The sequence below is a fragment of the Medicago sativa genome, chromosome 6 (assembly GCF_051527215.1).
Source record: "Medicago sativa cultivar Bolivia chromosome 6, Bolivia_mono, whole genome shotgun sequence".
Lineage (NCBI taxonomy): Eukaryota > Viridiplantae > Streptophyta > Magnoliopsida > Fabales > Fabaceae > Medicago > Medicago sativa.
Genome location: NC_140754.1, coordinates 25377732 through 25399201, shown reverse-complemented (window position 1 = coordinate 25399201; position 21470 = coordinate 25377732). Strand labels below are relative to the sequence as shown.

Below are 21470 nucleotides of genomic sequence, written 5' to 3'. Positions count from 1 at the left end.
CACAAGAAAGGGGGTTGAATTGTGTTAGCCTTTTCAACGATTTCCTTTTCTAAGTGATAAACACAATTCGGACAGAATCTGATGTTGCAGATTATGACTCAGATTCTGAATGCAGCAGAAAACAAAACACAAAGATAAAAGTAAAGAGTTAGAGAGAGAGAGAGAGAGAGATAGAGAGAGAGAGAGAGAGAGAGAGAGAAGATAGACACAAAGCAATTCATACGGTTTCCTCCGACAGCTACAACACATGAGTAGTCTTGTCAACCTAACCCTTTCTTCACAAAGCAATTCCATTTCCTTGAATCTTTCATTATTTTTCCATGAAAGATGCTTTAAGCCCTTCCTTTCTTCACCATTCTCTATAAATGGCCCTAGTATTTTTCTCAAGTCTATGATTATAGTTGGTATAAAGTTTATTCATTCAAACTACAGACAAAAAATTTCACACACTAAGCTCACTAATGTTTGGTCATGAGCAGTGCATCGAGAAAAATGTATGTCTCATGATGAAAAGAAATAAGACATAAAAATAGACCAGTTTCAGAGAGAATACTTGATACTAACCATGGGTATATGATATGACCAGTTTCTGATTAAGTATGACTCATATATGTACAAAAATGAACTCAGATAAATTGTTTATCACATGCTAACCTTTTAACTTATAATAATTAAAACATGATACAAATATGACAATATGACAAGAATTATGATAGTATATAGTTAGCAATCCTAGACTTCCCCAGATCGCTACGATATGCAGAACAGTAAATCCTAAAATTAGGTTTATGTACAGACAAATAGCATCATAGGTTCCCCGAGATTTACTACAACCTAGTATTAGGTGGAACTCCCTGAGACATCAAGTCTCACCCCAATCCCTTCATTTTATTTCAGATAAGCAGGTCGCTCGTGGCAATGATCACTAGGAGGAAGCCGAATGATTTACCATCATATACACGCTTTATACTAGTTTTAGATAATTTATTATGTATTCAAATATGTATCAGACAGATATATGTATTTGACAGATGTTATTTTTTTTAGATGTACGAACTTGTGATGATGTTTGTATTCATTAGAACAAAATTATGTTGTAATTTTAATGTATCCAATACTTTATGTTTAACACCCGTCTAAATATTCTAGACAATTTCATATGGACATTAAAGTGGCCTTCAGAAAGAATAATCAACTCCCCCGTTTAACTCCAGCCTAAATCCTTGCTTGAGACGCTTCTTTGCCTAATTGTCTAACCACCTATTTTTTGATTTTGGATAACATGATGATTACTTTTAGTTGTAAACAACTCTTAATTTTTTTTTCTTCATTTTTACCAATAAAAAAATTTAAAATTAATTTATTGAAGGTAAAATTGTTCCAAGTTGTATAAATGGTATGAATTTGTCCTCATGAACTTAGCTCATTGGTAGGAACAATGCATAATATATGCAAGGTCTGGGGTTCGAACCCCGACCACCACCAAAAAATGGTATGGATTTTCTATAGGAAATTTAAAGATAGGAAAACAATTCTTTTTTACTATAAGCTAAAATTAGATTAATAAAATGGAAAAATATTAATAGAAAAGCTTAATCTAGACCATATTTATGTGTTTTACTTGTAAACTATTATTTGAACAAAGTGATATAATAATATTTTTAATTATTATAATTCTTTTTTAGTAAATTATGGAATTGAGAAAATTATTATTATTATATTGAATGAACGTAATTTTGGTCAAAACACAAATAAATTTAAATTTATTTTTCAAGTAATTAATCATTTGTTTGACTGCATTTATTTATGTTCAAAATGGGATCATATAGTGAAATCCCTATAAATTCAATGGTTTCATTCATAGTTTTACCTCACTTGAATTGATAAATCTCCCATTTTCGCTTTTGGTCATTCCTAGCTTGTGTTTGTAGAAATTAGTGCAACTGATCATTCACTAATTGGTAATTATCAGACAATCGCATATATGTTTTCAAACATATATATGTACGATTGAAAAATTGTGTTCATTGTTAAATAGTTTATACTACTAGTACAAAAGATCCTTTTCTTTTTGTTTTTTATCGAAACTTTTTACGGTATTTTATCACCTTTAAATCCATATGAACATGACAACAAAACTTACTTCAAACAGCATGGTTAAAGGTCGAGCAAAAATGAAGTCTTTGGTGAAGACATATATTTGTTTGCCTTTGTTATATTTTTCTCAATTGTTTATCAAAACAATAGACTGCCATAAATCTTTAAACGAGTGTGATTTCTTTGATTAAATATTATATTGTGATGTGGATTATATAGCGGTCAATTCAAGTTTTAAGAGATATCAGAGAAACAACATCCTTGTAATATTTCTATAGATTTGAAGTATTTGGTGAATTTGATTGGATCCCAATGAATGAAAAGAAATGAGTCAAAAAAAAATTCCCCAAATACTCTTCAGCCAACTTTGGTTCATTCTAGTCATGAGGAAATTCGAAGAGAGAATTCTGTGAAAACTGCCAATATACAGGAGAAGCAACAAGCAACAACCAACAAACATTGTTTTTTCTATAATGGGGTGTTGATATGAATTTGTATCTATTCATTATTGAAGGAAGAATTTGTAGTTTTTTTTTTTATTAAAGAATTTGCACATTATTTTTACATAAAAATTTGTATCTCTTTGTATATGTTAACTAATCTTTATTGATAGACTGAAAAAAGGTTGAATGATGTTCTATATTAATTTAAAGCTCGTAAGATCTTGTTATTTTATATTGTGTGAAAATTATAATCTTGCCCGGTTATTTTTTTACAACTCATTGAAGCATATTTATTCATTGTGAGTGGAATAAATGGTCTAATAGTTACGAAAAAAAGGTGTAAATTTTTTTTCTTAGTTTCTTTTCCCCTTATGCTGAAAAAAATAATGACATTTTGAAGGTTCATTAAATTATTTCATAATTAAAAATTTGTACATACATAAAGAGAGAATCGAAGCTGGTCAAATAGATCCTAAGTTAATTTTATGTTCTATAAATTGATATGTTTAAATGAAAAATCAAATCTTTCTTTAGTAAATTAAACAATCTATAAGCTATCTTAAATCTTGTTATACCTTTCTTAGTAATTTCTTTTATCCTCTAAACTAAGTTTTTTTATTATAACTATAATGGCCTTATATCTCATCTACTAACTATCACTATAAGCATGTTAAAGGGCTAGGTATTATTTAGTGTTGTAAAGAGAAGATTGGATATTTACGTTTTGAATAGGGAAGATAAGAAGAAATATTTTTGTCAAGTAGCATAATGGCTAGTGTTCACACATTTTAAATGTGTCATGATAGTATGATGCTAGTTTATGTGCTTGATGTATGGTTGCATGTGGGTGTGTTGTGTTTCTGGTATATTGATGCCATACCTGATGTCTAGACATCCTGATTGTGAGAATTTATTTTTCTCTGAAGAAGTTTTTTTGTGGGAGTTTATTTTTCCATGGGTTGTGATTTTGTGAGAGTTTATTTCTCTCTGATGATGTTTTTGTTCAGTGAGGCTGGGTTTTATCCATTTCTGTTATGTATGCTTTTGATGTTCTTCGTGTTGTTCCAACATCTTTCTTGTGCATTATTTTTGAAAATGTTCTTTTGATGTAATGTTAAAGCTTTTTTTTTCCTTTTTTTAAAGATGAGTTCTTTTGTCTAAATGAAAAAGGTATGTGTATCCCTCCTGTTCTTGATTGTTTGTGCAAGTTTGTTGGTTTATACAAGATGAATTATGCAAAGGTTGTTTTAGCCAAAATTTGCCATAGGGGAAGATTGTTAGGTTTGTATTTTGTGATTGGCCGCATTTTGTTAAACCAAGTATTCTAGCAAAATGTTGGACAAGATGTCTTGACATGTTGATATGATATTGTAGCGTACCTTGTTTCGCTTTCTTGGAAGATTTGTTTTAAGCGTGAGATCTCTGAAGACTATAAACCTAAGAAGACCACTGATGTCGCATTTTGTGAAATTGTCAATTAGGGTTTTAGCCTGTCCATTGTTGTTTGTGAGACACTCTTGTATCACTTTGATGCTAGAGCTAGACTGATAGTTGAGTTGCAATTTTGAATCACTCGCAAGCTTTTAAGCAAGAGTGGATTCTGTTTATTGGAGTGTGTCTCCATCTTGATTGTTTTGTTGTAATCACTGGTGTGTGATTGAGAGGAAGTGAGAGGGGTCTCATATCTAGGTGTGTCTTGGATAGAAATATCACATATAGTGATTAAGTGTGAAGGCAAGTAAACCTTAGGTTGTTTACGTAGGATTTCTAACTAATACTATTATAGTGAATTTTCTTCCTGACTTGGATGCCTCCAGATATAGGTGACATTGCACCGAACTGGATTAACAAATATCTTGTGTCATTTACTTTCTGCAATTTACTATAACATTGTTATTTGTTATTTATGTTGTCACAATGTTTTGGCATTACATTAGACATTCCTGGTGTCTAAAAATTGTGTTCGACATCTTTTTAATGCGTTCCAAAATTTCAATTTTGTTAAAAACAATTAAACTGTGTTTTGTCAAAAATAAATAAAATTAAGCTGTGTTTAAGTCTTTTTGTTTAACAAAAACATAACCGTAAGACGACCAAATTGTATACTTTCATATATAATAATAATATAACACTTTAATATTCTTTCTCTTTTTTGTCAAAGAAATCATTCTTTCTCATCTTTTGTAACACGCGCACACACATGTGTGTGTGTATATATATATATATATATATATATATATATATATATGTATGTATGTATGTATGTATGTATGTATGTATGTATGTATGTATGTATGTATGTATGTATGTATGTAGTTATTTCTCATCTATTACACTCAATATACTCCCTCCGTCCCTATATCTAACCACTCATTTGACTTTATTTTTGTCCCTAAATCTAAACCCCTTTTCAAATTACTAGATGCATTTATTATTTTTTTTCCTAAACATACCCCTAATTAATACTACTAACTTGTTTTGAAATTTAAAAAGTCAAATTTAATACATATACAAACAAAGGACAATATGGTAATATCAACACACAAAACAGACATAATAATTACATTGTCAGCTTTTCTTAAGAAATGTGAAAAAAGCAAAGGGAGGTTACATTAAGGGACGGAGGGAGTAATTGATAAAAAAAAATTCTTTTGTAAAACATTCTTTCTTGACATATTTTTTTTATAGATACAGATTATAACAACAAACAAGCCATTAAAAAATTGATAAAAATCATTAAAAATCGATAAAAAAAAATTTTTACCGCAAGTATGCTTTGGATTGCCACAAATATAAATAGTTAACAATTAAAATAAGGCTTAATTGCATGTTTGATCATGTATGTTTATTTTAGGTTGCAAGTTGGTCTTTTATGTTTTAAAAGTTTCAAGTTAGTCCTTGTGTTTTAAAGGTTTAAAGTTGGTATAAAATGTTACTCACGTTGGAATAAGTTAGTCCATTTCACAACATGGTATTGAGTTTAATAAAAAAAAGAATAAAAAATGTTTTAAAGCTGATTATTTTAATAATATAAATTTCATCATCCATATTGTCAACCCGAATATTTAAACGGTCATGTGACAGAAGAGACTAAATTAATCCAATGTGAGTAACATTTTAAACCAACTCGAAACTTTTGAACATAAATGTTCAACTTGAAACTTTTAAAACATAAGGGACCAAGTTGAAATTTAAAATAAACATAAGGGACCAAACATGCAATTAAGCCTTAAAATAAATATATTCTTAATCAAAATCAACATCGACACGCTTCTAAGAACAATGAAAGTGCCATGCACAATTTTTTTTTTTATAAGCCAAGATCAAAATGACATCAACAAGAATAGTGTCCAACTAAGTTGGTACCCTACTCTAATTTGTTGTCAATTGCTCATATATATTATTAAAAAAAATGGAGGGGGGGGGGGGGGGGGGGGATAACAGCTGACCCAGTCAACAACCCTAACGGGCAAAACGTCAAAAAAGATCCACAAAGTGGATCCAACCCTGAACAATTCTATTAAGCTAGTCTAAATTTTGGTGAATGAATCGCTCGTCAACACGAAATCAGATCACGGACCATCAACTCCTTGCAACAACGACAACAAATATTAATGACTCTTTCGAGTCCATACAGTCTCATGTAAATCAACAAGATGATTGGGCTGCATAACCACAGACAGATGCTTGAAAGTGGGGAGTGGATTCGACCGTCAACACAGTAATTAACGAATCCACACGCTTAACCGTTTACTGCGATGATCAATAACAAACTAATCAACTATTTCTAGCCCACATCAAGCGATCATACAAGCACAACCTAGGCACAAGCATGAACTCCAACCTTTTACCAATGGCAATGAATCTGACCGCCCACACGGTAGCGAATGAGCCCACCAACCACTCACTAAGACATAAGACATCAAGTTTGTACGACCATTTCTAGCCTATCAATTTGAATCCTTTGTCAAATGGATCTGCCATCCGACAAAACCCACATGCTCAGAACCCGAAAGTGCATAAATGATTCCAATCACACCAAACCGTGTGGTTTTTGCCCAAAGCGCGAGAACCAACCATAGCACCAGTCGCAGCAGTGATAAAACCCGCTGCCGGATGAAAAACAGGAACAAACCAATGAATTGTCGCCGGAAACGAAGGCGACACTGGATTTCCTTGCAAACAATACCACATTCTGATAAAGGAACAAAACGTTTAGCGACCCAAGAGCAAATCCACAACCAAATCGAACGCCAACACCACACATGCACAAAACATATATGAAGTCTTTGTGCTGCAAAGTCTTTCACTATGCTGAAAAGGAAGAAAAAATTATGAAAATAAATATTGTCCCCTAATAATAATATAATGGTTTTTTCACAATAACTATAGATATTAAAAATGTTTTAGTTTCAAGTGTGAGATAGAAGTCTCTCATTAAATGAAAAAATGGATGTTATGCACATATAAGTGAGAGGAGTTGATGCTACCTTGTTTTGAGTGAATGGTATGCAACATACATGGTTTGTCTTAAGGTTTTGACAAAAAAATGGGTTGTTTAGTACCGAAGATGATGATTTGACGAAGAGTGTCATACTTGTATCAAAATTTGTCTGACAAAAGTACGTAAACTGTGTGTCTCATTGATCTTGAGTGCAAACAACAATATAAGTGTATGTAGATGAAAAAACTTTTTTTTTTAAGAGAAAAACAATCACAAATGATTGATGAAATATTGCTCTTCAACCGGAGATTCTTGGTGTTTTAAGGCTCTGTTTGGTAAAAATAGCGGATAGCTTATAAGCTAGCTGATAGCTTTTAGCTGATAGCTTATAGCTGATAAGCTAATTAAAGTGTTTGGTAAAAATAGCGGTTGAACTAGCTGATAAATGTAAAATTACATAAAAGGACATTATTAATTCATATAAAATTTATACTACTATAAATTAATATTTAAGATATTTGAGAATTTAAATATTTTAAATTTAATAAATGTTTATATATTATTAAATTATTGTTTTTCGGTAAAAATTTATTTTCAATTTATTTCGATTCAGTTTCCAGTTATTATACATTAATAAAAAAAACTAAATTTTACAAATTTATTTTAAGAATAAAATAAAAAATAATCAATTCATATGATTAAAAAAATTTGTTAAAAAGAACGAAGGATAAAACAAAAAAAAAACGTATAAATGGAAATAGGATAAAAAACATGGGTAAAAAGCTATAAGCGAAGCTATAAGCATGGGTTTAAATTAAACGAAGCTATAAAGGAAGCATGGGTAAAACACGTATCAACGAAGGATAAAAAAAAATTTGTTTTAAATTATAATAAATTAATTATTAAGGGTAAACATGGGTTTTAGTTAAAGTGGTAAGGGTATAAATGGAATAAAACATGAAAAGCTATAAGCTATAAGCTCAAACGCTACTTGAAGTAGCTTCTGAAAAATAGCTTATAAGCTCGTGGAAATTCGTGAAATAAGCTATAAGCTCGTGGTAAAAGATCGTTACCAAACAGAGCTTTTTTTGTCAAACGAGCTTATAAGCTATAAGCTATAAGCTCATTTGGTGGCTTACCAAACAGAGCCTAAGTGTGGGAGTCCAATAAAACTTAAATACACCCACCTATGTCAAATGTAGGTCCTTAATTCAATTCTCATATCGTCATGAAACCTTATTAATTGCATTTGGATCTTACCTAAAAACTAACTCAAATGATGAGACAGTTCAATTAGATTGTACATCAAAAAGTCTGAAAACATAAGCAATGTGACCAATATAACTTCTAGATTACATACTATTATTTTCTTCAGTCATGAGGATGATTTTGTGGGTTCAATTTGAAACTAGATACAAAGAAGAGTGGGTGTAAGATTTAGATGGAACCACAATTTCTTTATTTTGGAACTCCATTTAATTCTGAAAACTACATCAATTCATGTGTCACTTTCCACCAATTTTCAACTTGCAAGTTGCAGGGAAGCAGCAAATAAAAATAATGGAGATGAATAAAGTGGCATCCACTTGCACGTAAAGCCAAGCTGGCAGATTGTGAATGGACCAAGCTGGCTTGTTTTGTTCTTTACTTGGCCCTTTTTTTTATTGCCAATTAGGTATGTATTTTTTTTTTTTTGAGGAATTAGGTATGTTAGGTTTTATACTCTATTTGTCGGCTCTATATTTGTCTTGTTCCAATTTCATGAATTTAAGAACGAAAGTTGGGGAAAGATCTTGGACCAAACTTCACAAACAATGAATAATTAATCATCTTCATTAGTGTTGCTAAGGTTAGACATATATTGAACTATTGTTCGTGTTATTCATATTAATATTCATAATTTATCTAAAAAATAGTAAAAGTACTTCCATGTATCTCATCTCATAAATAACAAAAGGGAACAAATATTCATATTATAACAAAATTTATTAAATAAGCTACTAAGTTCAAATAAAAATCAATATTATATGCTTAGAATGAATAGAATGAGAACATGTAAACATAAAAATAATTTTCTTATAAATATATAAAATTAAAGTTAATTAACAAATTTATTTATCAATTTATTAATAACAAATGCATTATCTATTAAATTTGAAAAAAAAAACTATAATGAGTTAAATTTTTGATGTGAGAAGAAGTGAGGGAGACGTGCTCTATACAGGTGAAGACTCAAGATTGGTACCAACATGATGACTGAGACCATTTGATCGTTAAATAATTAACGGTGCGATCTTCAACTATTAAAGAGAACGCGGAAGAGAGTTGACTATAGGAGGGCACACACATCCGTATGTCTTACATGTGTTGGTGTGTGCAAAACAAATGTTGATGCATGCAAAACGCTTATGACGACAAAGTTTACCAAAACAAAAAAAAAAACCAAAAAGATACTGAGTAAATTTAAGGTTTCGAGTGTGCCCTTGGAAGTACTATATAAACACTAGTATTCTGTATTAATTTTCCTATTAGGAATTTTTCAATTCACACAAACATAGTTTTCCAACAATTATGTTCCTTTTAAAAAGAATGTTATCAATCTTGTATATCCATATTCCAATCTCTCAATGTTTTCACATTTCACCCCATTGTAAGACCCTAGAACTTATGTGTTGTTCCCAGCTGGTTCAAAAGTAGCAAGCAGGCACTGCATTCAAATCATTTCCTACTAAATAAATAAAAACAATGATTGTTGAATCTCATAATCTAGTCTAATCTCAAAACACACCAATATTACGTTGTGGCGTAGCCTCTCTTACAGGAGAGGTAGCCTTGGCTACCCCAAAAATAAAATTATTCTTGAATTGATTGGTATGTATTTATATCTGGCTACCCCAAGTAATAAAGATTGAGCTACCCCAAACAAGTTTGATTGCCAAAAATTAGCATATAAGTAAAAAAATACTACATGATTGATAGATTTATTTGTATTGGTTTGATACTTCCGGTTTTAATAATAACTATAGAGAAAATTATTTCAACAATAAAAATTATCATGACAATTGTAATAGACAAATTAAATAGACAATGAGTTTCTTGCAAATAACCTAGTTATTTACATCGAAAAAACATTATAAATTTATTTAGTAAACACTCAGTTATGGATAAAATTGGTTTCTTAAAGCGCATTTTGTCCAACGTTTCTAAATAGTGATTTTTGTGTTGAGTTTCTAAGAGTTATTTAATTTTAGTCCTTTATTTTTTTGTTAGAGATTAAATGCAAGACTAAACACTTTTTTTTTGTAAAATTTTATAAACATTGAGAAAAAAATTGAATAAATTTTTTGTAAGGACTAAACCTAAAAAAGTTATAATTTATGAAACTAAAAACATTTTTTTATCCTTAAATTTAATATGTTTGTTTCAATTTTTTTTCACTATAGTTGGCCCCGGCGTAATTTTTTTGCTAGCTTCGCCGCTGGTTGTGATATTGCTCTCATATTTTCAAATGATTTAAAAAATATTGGTCGAGATCTCCAATAAACACAAACCACAAAATCATCTTTTCATTAAACGAATGACATGATGCGATGATAAACTAGTTGACATAAAGAAAGTGGGACATTGTTCATCCCTATTCATGAATATGTAATGTACTAGTGACATAAACAAATGTTGGTAAACGAACTGCTTGCTTTTGTAACATTTCTAAATAGAACGAAACATGTTTTCTTTTCTATCATTATTAGTTTGTGTTGTTTTCATAATTAGAAAAGACCTTTTTGAAAAAGAAATCACTACCAAAGATATTATCGGGTTGAGTTACAATCAGGTCGCTTTCTTTAAGACGTTTCGCGGTACTACCTGAATTTGGGTAATGTAGACTAACAACCATGTCGCCTCCAGGATAAAATAGCTCAGTTCACCTTTTTGATTACGTACTACACCATAAATAATCGTTCGAGAAATAACCCCCTCAATAGGGTATTAAACGACTCTATATGGTACAAAGACCACTCGAAACCGAAAGTGGCAGAAGGAGTAGAAGAAAGGAAAAATGACTCGTCAACACAAGTCGAAAGAGAGAGAAGAGATGAAAAGCACATGAAGTGTAACATCCCGCCTTTTCGTTTATTATTATTTTAATTATTTATTATTTATGTGTTTATTTAATGTGGGGTGAATTGAGGAGTTAGTGGGTTTTTATTAGAAATTGTAGACTACAGGGTATTTTGGTAATTTATGACCGAAGAGTATTTTGGTAAATTATAATTGAAGGGTATTTTTGTGAAGTTATTAGCAAATAAGAGTTTTTGAGAAATTCAGATAATAGTGGTGTATGAGTAAAAGGGAGGTTTAAGTGAAGTAATTATGTAGTGTTTTCTTTATGAGGAATGAATAGAGACTAAGACCATTAAGAGTTGTGTGAACTAAGCCCAAAACAAGTGGATATAAATAAGTGGTAGTATTTGTGAATTAGCGAATTTGTTTTTTTCATGAGTGGATATATCCGAAACTTTCCCGGATATTCTATTAAATCGGATTATAACGAAACTTATTCGTTAAGAAAGCTCTTTCGGATAATGATTTTATTAATTTAACATTTTCAAGTGATAAAAAATATATTTCTTTTCTACCCAAACCCAGCCCAGCTCGGCCGGCCCCGACCGAACGAACGGCAGCAGCGTCGTCATCGCACATGTAATTATTCTTTCCAACTTCCACTCAAATTCAACTAGTGTTTCAACAGTTTGTTATTATGCACTTACATGCAAGTGATACTCCCTTTGTACTACTCCCTCCATTCCTTTTCTTTTGATGTTTTAGCTCTTGACACAAGTTTTAAGGAGTAATTAAAGTATATAAACATTTGTGTGTGTTTTACTTAAATGTCCTTATTTATCATTAAATTCACATGTGATAAACCAAAGGTCACAACTACTTTAATAGTTTATTGTGTTTTCCAACAAGGGTAAACTTGAGAAAACAATAATAAATTCACTAAAGCATCAAAAGTTTTGGAATGTAGTTGAAGTTCTAAAACATCAAAAGAAAAGGAATGGAGGGAGTATCACATTAGCTAAAAAAATGCTTTAAAATAATTGTTGATTTATATATTCAATGTATCATTAATATTTTGTTTACTACCATGTATGCTTTTATTTCATAGAAAAAGAAAGGGAAATGTTAACGAGTGTCAGGGCATTCATTAATAGCTTTAAATGATACATTTTTATTATAAATTTTGTAATCAATGCGTTGGAAATTAAAATATTTGATTTTGTTAAAAAATAATTTCTTATTTTAAAAAGGTCTCTGATACGGCCCACCCTTCCACCCAGCTCCAAGTACCTCTGATCTCCTATTAGACATGAACAACCTCGTCCGGAAGAATCATGCGTGAATGTGAGATGGAATAAAACCATCTGACGTATCCTTGTGACGTTTCCACACCATGCCTAGCACTGAGACCGAAGTCCTAAAGTGTTAACACATGATCAAGACTGTCCACATTACGGTAGTTGATCTCCACTAAGGTTGTATGCTCCAACGGATGTCTAGGGATGGTCTAGACATACCCAAACTTGCGTAGCACCCCCTCCGTCAGATATCTCACTCTAGATGATGTCTGTATTCGTCTGGTGAATAAATACCCCTGAGCGTTAGTTACTTCAAGGCCTGTGGATGCTGATGGTCCCGATATCCACCTCATGCATCCCTAGCACCCATACCCCTGAAGTACTGAAAGACCCAAGCCGGCAACAAAAGCAACAACATATAAATATACATACAATCATGACATACAAATGAATAAATAGACATATACTTATTTATTTATACCTGTAACAAAGATAAGTATCTTTACAGATGTTTGGTCTTATAATGGCAGGCATTGTCAAGTGTTGTGAATTCGTTAAAAATCACACCAATAAAAAATTTGATGTGTTGAGAAAATTAATCAAGCAATCAATATCAACGTGGGTAACAATTATAAACACAAAGGTTAAATTAGCGAGAGAGAACAGAAAGAACACAAGCAAATTTGATTACCCATCGGTCCAATATTGACCTAGTTTGGGGAAGAGAACAGCTCTTCGTTCCACTATAATGATGCGTAACTTAACAAAAGAGATATCAAAGGGTTACAAGATTAAGTCTTAAAACCTAATTCTACCCAAAGTCCCGAATCTTTTCCCATGACCAAGAGACTCAATCCTAATAGTTTTTCTCAAAGGTGAATCAATCCAACCCTAGTATTTGTTGCCAAGAGAATTCGCTACAAACCCTAGTTTTGATGTTTCCTTCTAAACCCTTGTTTTCTGGCTCTCTACTCTCTCTCTCTCTCTCTCTCTCTCTCTCTCTCTCTCTCTCGAGTTTTTCATCTGATACAAGGTTTATATTTATAGTAAAAGTATCCCTAAAAAATTGGACAAATCCAGGCCATAACAATACATTTTACTTTTATGCCACTACGTGAAATCGGGCACCAATTTCCTGCATTTGGCCGCGAAAAAATCGCATAGAAAGGCTGAAAAACAGTCAAAAAATTAGGCCCCGATTTAGCCAAATCGGTCGCCAATTTTTGGCACCACCAGAATTCCAATTTTGAGTCATACTACAACATTAAGCTCAATGCATAGATCTGCAAGGGCAGTAGCTCCTCAATGATAATCAGAGACAAGCCCAAGTCTTTGAAGTACCTCAAATAAGCATCATCCACATAGTGGGTGCTCTTGTCAGTGAAGAATGTGATACCCACCAAGTAGAGCAAATATTGCGCAGAGCACTATCTCGCATCTACTGCATCTCAACCTTATTACTAACATGGTATGCCTTATGTGCCTCCTCAATACGCTCCTTGAAAATTCGCTTCAAGTAGTTAAATCGTGCATGTTCACCTTTTGTCTTGTCCACCTCCTTCATGTGTCGCCCACATCAGCTCCATCATCATCTTAACAACCTCAACCATGGGCACACTTTCGTGGAACAAGAGCATACCATCAATGGGGAGATGCAGCAAATCGGACACATCATTGAGTGTCACTGCTATCTCCCCAAACGGAAGATAAAAGCTCGATATCTCCTCGTGTCATCTTTCTGCAAATCAAGAACATAGCTCGTGGTCAATCTAGTTTTAGCTAGTATCCTGAAGCCACAAAAGACCGGTGGCTCTCAGGCCATCCCTAAACCACTGTGTTGCCATCATAACCTTGTTTGCATCATCATGTATCTACTCTGTCTTCTTCCTGTTGTTTACACATTTTAAATTGTCACGCCACTACAAAAATTTAAAAAAAAATTAACATCAGTTTCACTATAATCAGAATAATACATGACAAAAAATAACAACAACTTACAATCATTAAAGTTTCACAATAATAGGTGTAGTGTCTTACCACTCCATCAGTCGTCATCCTAGCCACGTGAACATGGTACTTTGTCAACACAGTCAAATTGTGTGGGCCACCAGGATAGTCATCAAGCTCCTCTGGCTCTGGCTACACATGTTGCTGCTGCTCATCATCACCCACCACCTGAGCCTCAGCATCACCCTCCATCTGCACCTTCATCTCCATTCGGGACTCATACTCTGGCTCCTCCACCTGAGATGATCCCTCGCCATCAGCACGGCGTACCCTCCAACTGAAACTCTCTCTCAAAATAGAAGCATGCATTGCTTCTCCATCACGCCTAGTACACTCAACAGGTTCCATACATGTAACATGCATAAAAGGGTAACACATAATCAACAAAAATACACAAAACAGTAAAAAAAAAAAATCCTACCGGTACACTTCAGATTATAAAATCCGAACATCAACAATCCAATTTGATATTTATAATCCGAACACGTTCGGTGCTCAGAAGAAAAAAAAATTGAACTCAAAGGCTTGCATGCAGAGGGAATGAGACCTAACCTTCACTTTGGTGTTTGATAAAGCTTCAAATGTGATGATTTTGAGCAAAAAAACTCCAAGATTTGACCAATTTTTGGGTTTCGGATTTTGGGATAAGGGGAGAGAGAGAGAGAGAGAGAGAGAGAGAGAGAGAGAGAGAGAGAGAGAGAGAGAGAGAGAGAGAGAGAGAGAGAGAGTGAAACTGTAAAGGTAAAATTGTAAAATGGAGGAAGTTGCTGAGCTTGTTTATATATATCGAAACTGTTTGGATTTTATAATCCGAACTGGTTTTCAGATTCTAAAATTTGAGAAGCATTTTGAAAATAAAATAGGACGCGTGAGAACCTTTTAAGGTAGGAAAATTAACGGTCTCATTCTAATTCTAAGGCCCTTCTAATTCTAGGCCTGGCTAAAGTAACCCAACCAACTCAATGACAAGAATTATAGCCTGAAACAAAATTATGAATAGTAGTATTTATTGAAACACATAAAATAATAATTCAAATAAGAAAAAAAATTAAATTTATTTAAAAAAACATAAACAAATTTTTGAAAAAGTAGATAAATTTTTTAGAGAGAAAATAGAAGTTAGAAAGAAGGGATAAAATGAGAAGTAGATTTTGCTCTTGAATAACTTACACTATGTATTGTACATGGTATTAAGTTTTTTTTTTTTTTTCTTCTTCTAACTTTCTCTTTGCTCATGAAATATATATCTTTTTGATGGGTGAGTGGGGGTCTATATGCATTACTTGAGGTGAGTGGCACAATCGAGGATTTTGTTGGGTCCATATTGTAAAGGACTAAAGGCACTCAAATGACTTTAAAGGTGTGGCTTTTAGACTACCACACATATGGTACCAACTTATGAGAAAGTTCTTAAAAATTTGAGCAGTGAGAGCACTTATCAATTTATTAAAGGGGCATGTGTATGTAGATGACTAGATGTAAATCATGTAATACTTGAATCTTTGCCAAGAATTTTAAATTTTTTCCTTTCATTATTGGTTAAACTCTTAAAGATATTATTTGTAGAGATTCCTTAGGTATCCTTGCCAATATCTTCTTTTGTCATTGACTCCCTTTTTCCAACTCAGCATCACATGCTTTGGTTCAAAATATTCTATAACGTTTTAATTTGTGGATTACACGCAATGCCACTAATATTTTTCATCACTATACGTCTATACCCTACTTTACAATGAAAAAGCTCAAGTCATTCCAACAGCTTCTTTTTAAAAAGAAAAATTAAACAAGGTTGAGAAAGTAGAATCACAAAGGGAACTTTAGTGGTTCTAGTCAAGAGAGCCAAATGGTATTTTTTTATAAATATAACTAGGCATTTTTTCTCTGGCCCTTAACATGGGGACTTCATCAAATTTTATAATTGTTTGTATCTTTTTAATTAATTCGATATATCACTACCATATCATATGATGGTATAATTCAAATGTTTTTTTTTAACACATGTCTAGAAGGATTGATAAGGAAAAGAGTAATTCAAAATTATTCAAGATTCAATTTAATATTTAACTCTTCCAAATTGATTAATTAACCAGCGAATTTACCTAATTTAGGCTGAAAATGAAGCTGGTTAAATAAATTTACCTAGATAGTGGTGCCCCTAACAAGGAGAAGTGAGTCATATTAGTGCAACATAACCATCCAAATGTTATTTAATAAATAAATTTTTGCTCCGACTACTACATGAGAAATGAATACGGGTTTAGAGTAGTCATCCTAGTAAGTTGATGGTATAATTTGAATATTTAGGCTTAATATTTTTAATATTTAAGACTCAATTGATTTAGAGGACTCTATTGAATAGATTCCTACTAAAATAGATCATTTTATTGATGGAATTAGGATTTTAAAATAGATAGATTGTGATCAAGGTTTAGAATGAGAAATTGATGTGTTGTTGCTGTCATTTTTTTTTTAACATTTAGAGATATACACGTCATTGATTGCTTATAACTTTTTACACTTGTTAATGATTCTTAATAATGTGGAAACTAGACAAAATTAAATTAAGTTGGGGTACCTATTTTGTAGGTTTCGGCTTAATATTGGTGCATGAGAAGTGTTTGAATGGAGGAACTTTGTAATTTTGGTATGGTTGTGAACTTTGCAATTTTCCTCCCTCGGCGTATATTCAATGAATGTAATTTTGGTCAAAACACATATAAATTTATACTATGTATTTTTCATTCAATTAATTATTCTTTTGACTGCATTTATTTATGTTCAAAATAAATTTATAAGTATTTTTCATGTAATTAATTATTCTTTTGACTGCATTTATTTATGTTCAAAATGGCATCATAGTGAAATCCCTATAAATTCATGGTTTCACTCATAGTTTTGCATTACTTGAATTGATACATCTCACCTCTTATCTTTTGGTCCTTTTATCAAAACTTTCTATGGCATTTCATCACCTTTAAATCCATATGGACAATACAACAAAACTTATTTCAAACAACATCGTTAAAAGGTATAGCAAAATGGATGTCTTTGTTGAAGACATATCTTTGTTTGCCTTATTTGTTGTATTTTTCTCAATTGTTTATCAAAACAATAGACTACCATAAATCTTTAAACGAGTGTGATTTCTTTGATTAAATATTATATTGTGATGCTGAATTATTTGCAGTCAGTTCAAGCTTTCATAGATGTAAGAGAAACAACATCCTTGTAATATTTCTAAAGATTTGAAGTATCTGGGTGATGTTTATTAGATCCCAATGATTGACTTGCAAGATGAAACATTTTAGCATATACAATATATGTATCGGTCATTACATTGAATTGAATGTGAAGATCATGACTTAGAATTGTTGTTGGTGAACTTCACTTTGGGTCTCTTGCTCATCCTAGGCATGAGAAAACCAGAAGAGAGAATGCATTGAAAACTTCCAACATGCAGGAGAAGCAACAAGAATTGTTTTTCTAAAATGGAAGAATTTGTATCTCTGGGTATATGTTATCTAATAATTATTGATAGAATTTAAAAAGAAAATTGATTTTTTTTTTTGAACAAATCAAAATGGAATAAATTGCTCAAAGGAGGATAAATTTAAAGCTCTTTAGGGGTGTTGATATGAATTATGTTCCCAATTAGTTTTTATAACTCATTGTAGCATAAAATTTGTTCATTGTCAATCGAGTAAAAGGTTTAATATTTATGGAAAAGAAAGGTGTAAAAGTTTTCTCTTAGGATCATGAAAAAGTCTTGTAGTATTCAATCAAAACTTTTCATCACTTAAAAAAAAATTGTGGTATTCAAAATCATTCAAATTTTGAAGGATTGTTTAATAAATTGGATTTTGATGGATTTTGTGGGATTTTCTAGTGAAATTTTATCATGAAAAAGTCTTTTATGAAAACATGAGATTTTTTAGGATTGTTTTTTCTTTTAAGATTTTACTATCTCTCCTCTCTCTCTCTCTCTCTCTCTCCCTCTCTCCCCCTTCTCTCTCTCTCTCATCTCTTCCTTTCTCCCTCTCTCTCTCTCTCTCTCCCCTCTCTCTTTTCCTCTCTCTATTTCTCTCTTAATAAAATAAAATAAAATAAAAAAAGAGTGTGTTATAATCATTTCTTTTCAATGAATCTTTAAAATTCATAAATCTTTTGAAATCTTATAAAATCTATAATATCATTTCAAATCCTTTAAAATCTTAGGATGTAAATCCATTGAAATTCAAATTGTAAATCTTGATAGTTTTTTAAAATCATCAAAGTCATTAATTTCTTTTTAAACAATGAAAATCCAAATTGTAAATCCAAATTTTTTAAATCCAATCTTGATAGTCTTTTTGAAATCCAAATTGTAAATCATGAAAATCATAAAAGTCTATTAAAATCCTCAAGACTTTTTTAAACAAAAAATGTCCTTTAAAATCATAATCCAATACACCCCCTTAATTTCTTTTCCCTTTATTGTTAATAAACAATGACATTGTGAGGTTCATCAAATCATAAATCAAATTTGGTGCATACAAAAAGTGAGAATCAAAGTCGGTCATATCTTGTACACAACAACTAGATCCTAAGTTGATTAGGTTCTATAAATTGATATGTTTAAACTAGAAATAGAATCGTTCTTAAATATATTAAAAAATATAGCTGTCTTAAATCTTGTCATTAATGAGTATGATTTTTCATGTTATACCTTTCTTACTAAATTTTTTGTATTCTCTTGAACTAAGAATGTGATAAACTTCTATGTTTTTATATTATAATAACTATAACAAACTATAACTTCTATGTTTTTTGTATCCAGAAGACCTTCTACCTCTGCTCAAGTTGGATGAATCAGGAGTTCTCTTCCTAAGGGCCTAGCCTCATTTTTTTATCTGTTTTTTCTTTTTTCTGCATTTTTCTTCAGCTTTGTAACCAAAAAAACTATAACAAACTTGTTATACCCTAATTTTGGACCTAAAAATACTTGCTCAAAATGTCTTTCCATCTTTAATATATGTCTATTACTCTTGGAAGATTGCCAATTTGCTATTGTTTTACACTGATATTTTACTCTGCTTTATCTCCCAATTTAGCTTTAAAAAATCCTTTCAACTGTGTATTTGTCTATGTTTTCTTGCATTTCAGGTCATCTAAAAGTGTCTTTCTTGCATTCCAAGTCATTTGAAATTGTCTCTGATCAATTGCATCTTTCTCTGCATCCTATTTCAATATTATTTGCAAAATTCATGAAAAAGGGTATTTTAGTCATTTCATGCATTCAAATTCATTTTAATCCCTGAAAATTGTCTCTGAGTCTTTTCAATTGGTTTGTATAAGTCCTTGCTTTAATTCATGTCAAAATTCATTTCAAAAAAATTACATTTGAAGTCATTTTGAGTCAGTTTTTGCCCCTAGGGGCATTTTGGTCATTTCCTATGTTAAAATTTCTTTCAAACTTTGAAAAATTATCTCTGAGTCTTTTCAATGCGTCTAAATAAACTCTTGCCTTAATTCCCTGTTAAAAACCATTTTAAAAAAAATTGCATTTGAGTCATTTTAGTCCCTAGGGGCATTTTGGTCATTTCACATGAAATTTTGACAGAGAGAGGTTACTTTGAAGTACCTCATTTATGTAGTTGGTTCATTTTATTCCTTTTGGTGTTTTTTATTGGTTCCAATTTACGTTGTTTTCAAATTACATTTTTTACCCAATTTTATTTTTAATTGCATTTTAGTCCTTAAAGTCTTTACAATTTGCACTTTAGTCCTTTTTTCATTTCAGTCCTTAAAATCTTTAAAGTTTGCATTTTTAGTCCTTTTTCTTTTCTTTCATTTCAGTCCATAAAATCTTTTTTCAATTTAAATTTTAGTCCTTTAGTCTTTAAAAAATTGCAGTCTAGTCCTTTTTTTGAATTGCAGATTGGTCCCAAAGTCTCAGGAATTGCACAAAGGTCCTCAAGCCTAAGAACTCAGCAAGGCTGAATTACTCAAAGTCCAGGGACAGGTGTCACAAACTCACTGGTTAAGGCATCACACTTGTCAGCTATAAATACGACACAGTGTCAACAATCCCAATCATTAAGTGCCAAATCATCACAAACACCAAATTGATCCTCTCTCATCTCATCAAAGATCAAAATCATAACCGTTTTCAGGTTCATCAAGAACAGTGAAGAATTCAATGAAACCCTAATTTTCCAGACCCAAAAATTAAGCTAAATTGAAGCAATTTCTCCGCATTTCTCAGAGATTCACTACTGAATCATCATCATCGAACCTTAGAAACTGCAATTCAAGCACGAATTCAAAGAATTCGTACGATCACAGTGAGAGAAGTGAGAAGAAGAGAGAATCGAAGCAAGTTCTGAACCAGTGAAGAGGAAAGAGAGAAGAACACCGATTTATTTTCGATTCAACTTACCAGAAGCTTTCACGGATCCTTTCGTTCGAATCTTCAAATCAAATTCAGGTAAACACAAGAAACTTCTTCGTTTTTCATCGCAAAAGCTCAACGAAGGTCCATAAACGTAATTAAACGGTGAATCAAAGTAGATTAACAAGTTCCAAGACTTGTTCGTTTGAAAAAGATTGAAAAAGATTCGAAAAGCTTGAAACCGAAACCCTAAAATATAAATCTACGAAGGTTCACCGTTTATTTTGTAAATCCAAGCTCGTATTCATAATCAGTGGAGAAAATAGTTTAGATTAGGGTTTCATTTCAAAAAGTTTCGAAAAGATTTGAAAACATAGAAACCGAAGGATTCAAGTGTAGATCTGCTCGTATCTAAGCCTCGTTTCGAAAAACTAAGTTCAGATTCATAATCAGCATGAAGAATAGAACAAATTAGGGTTTGGATCCATGAGGATCAAAGATGTTTGAAGTGTTGCCGGAATCTGGAATTCACGGCGGTGACAATGAAGATTCCGATGAATCTTCATCGTCTCCAGCCGTTTCATTCCAGAAACCGGCGGTGGAGAGATGAACACCGGTGAAGAGAGAAGTGAGAGCTTCTCTCACTAGAATGAGAGTTAGAGAGAGAAAGGAAAGGGGAAAATGAAGAACACGTGAGAAGGAGGCTTATATAAGCCCCAAGAGTGCATCCTCACCGTTAGATTTAGGGT

At 31.9% G+C, this 21470-nt stretch overlaps 1 long non-coding RNA gene across 1 annotated transcript; it reads right to left on the bottom strand.

Annotated features, from left to right (window-relative positions):
* Positions 1–13010: 13010 nt before the first annotated feature.
* On the bottom strand, positions 13011–15003 carry LOC146914149 (uncharacterized). The gene is made up of 2 exons (XR_015016467.1): positions 14382–15003; positions 13011–14263 (listed from the first exon to the last, which is right to left on the bottom strand). It is a non-coding gene; the product is annotated as an uncharacterized LOC146914149 (long non-coding RNA).
* Between the last annotated feature and the right edge of the window lie 6467 nt (positions 15004–21470).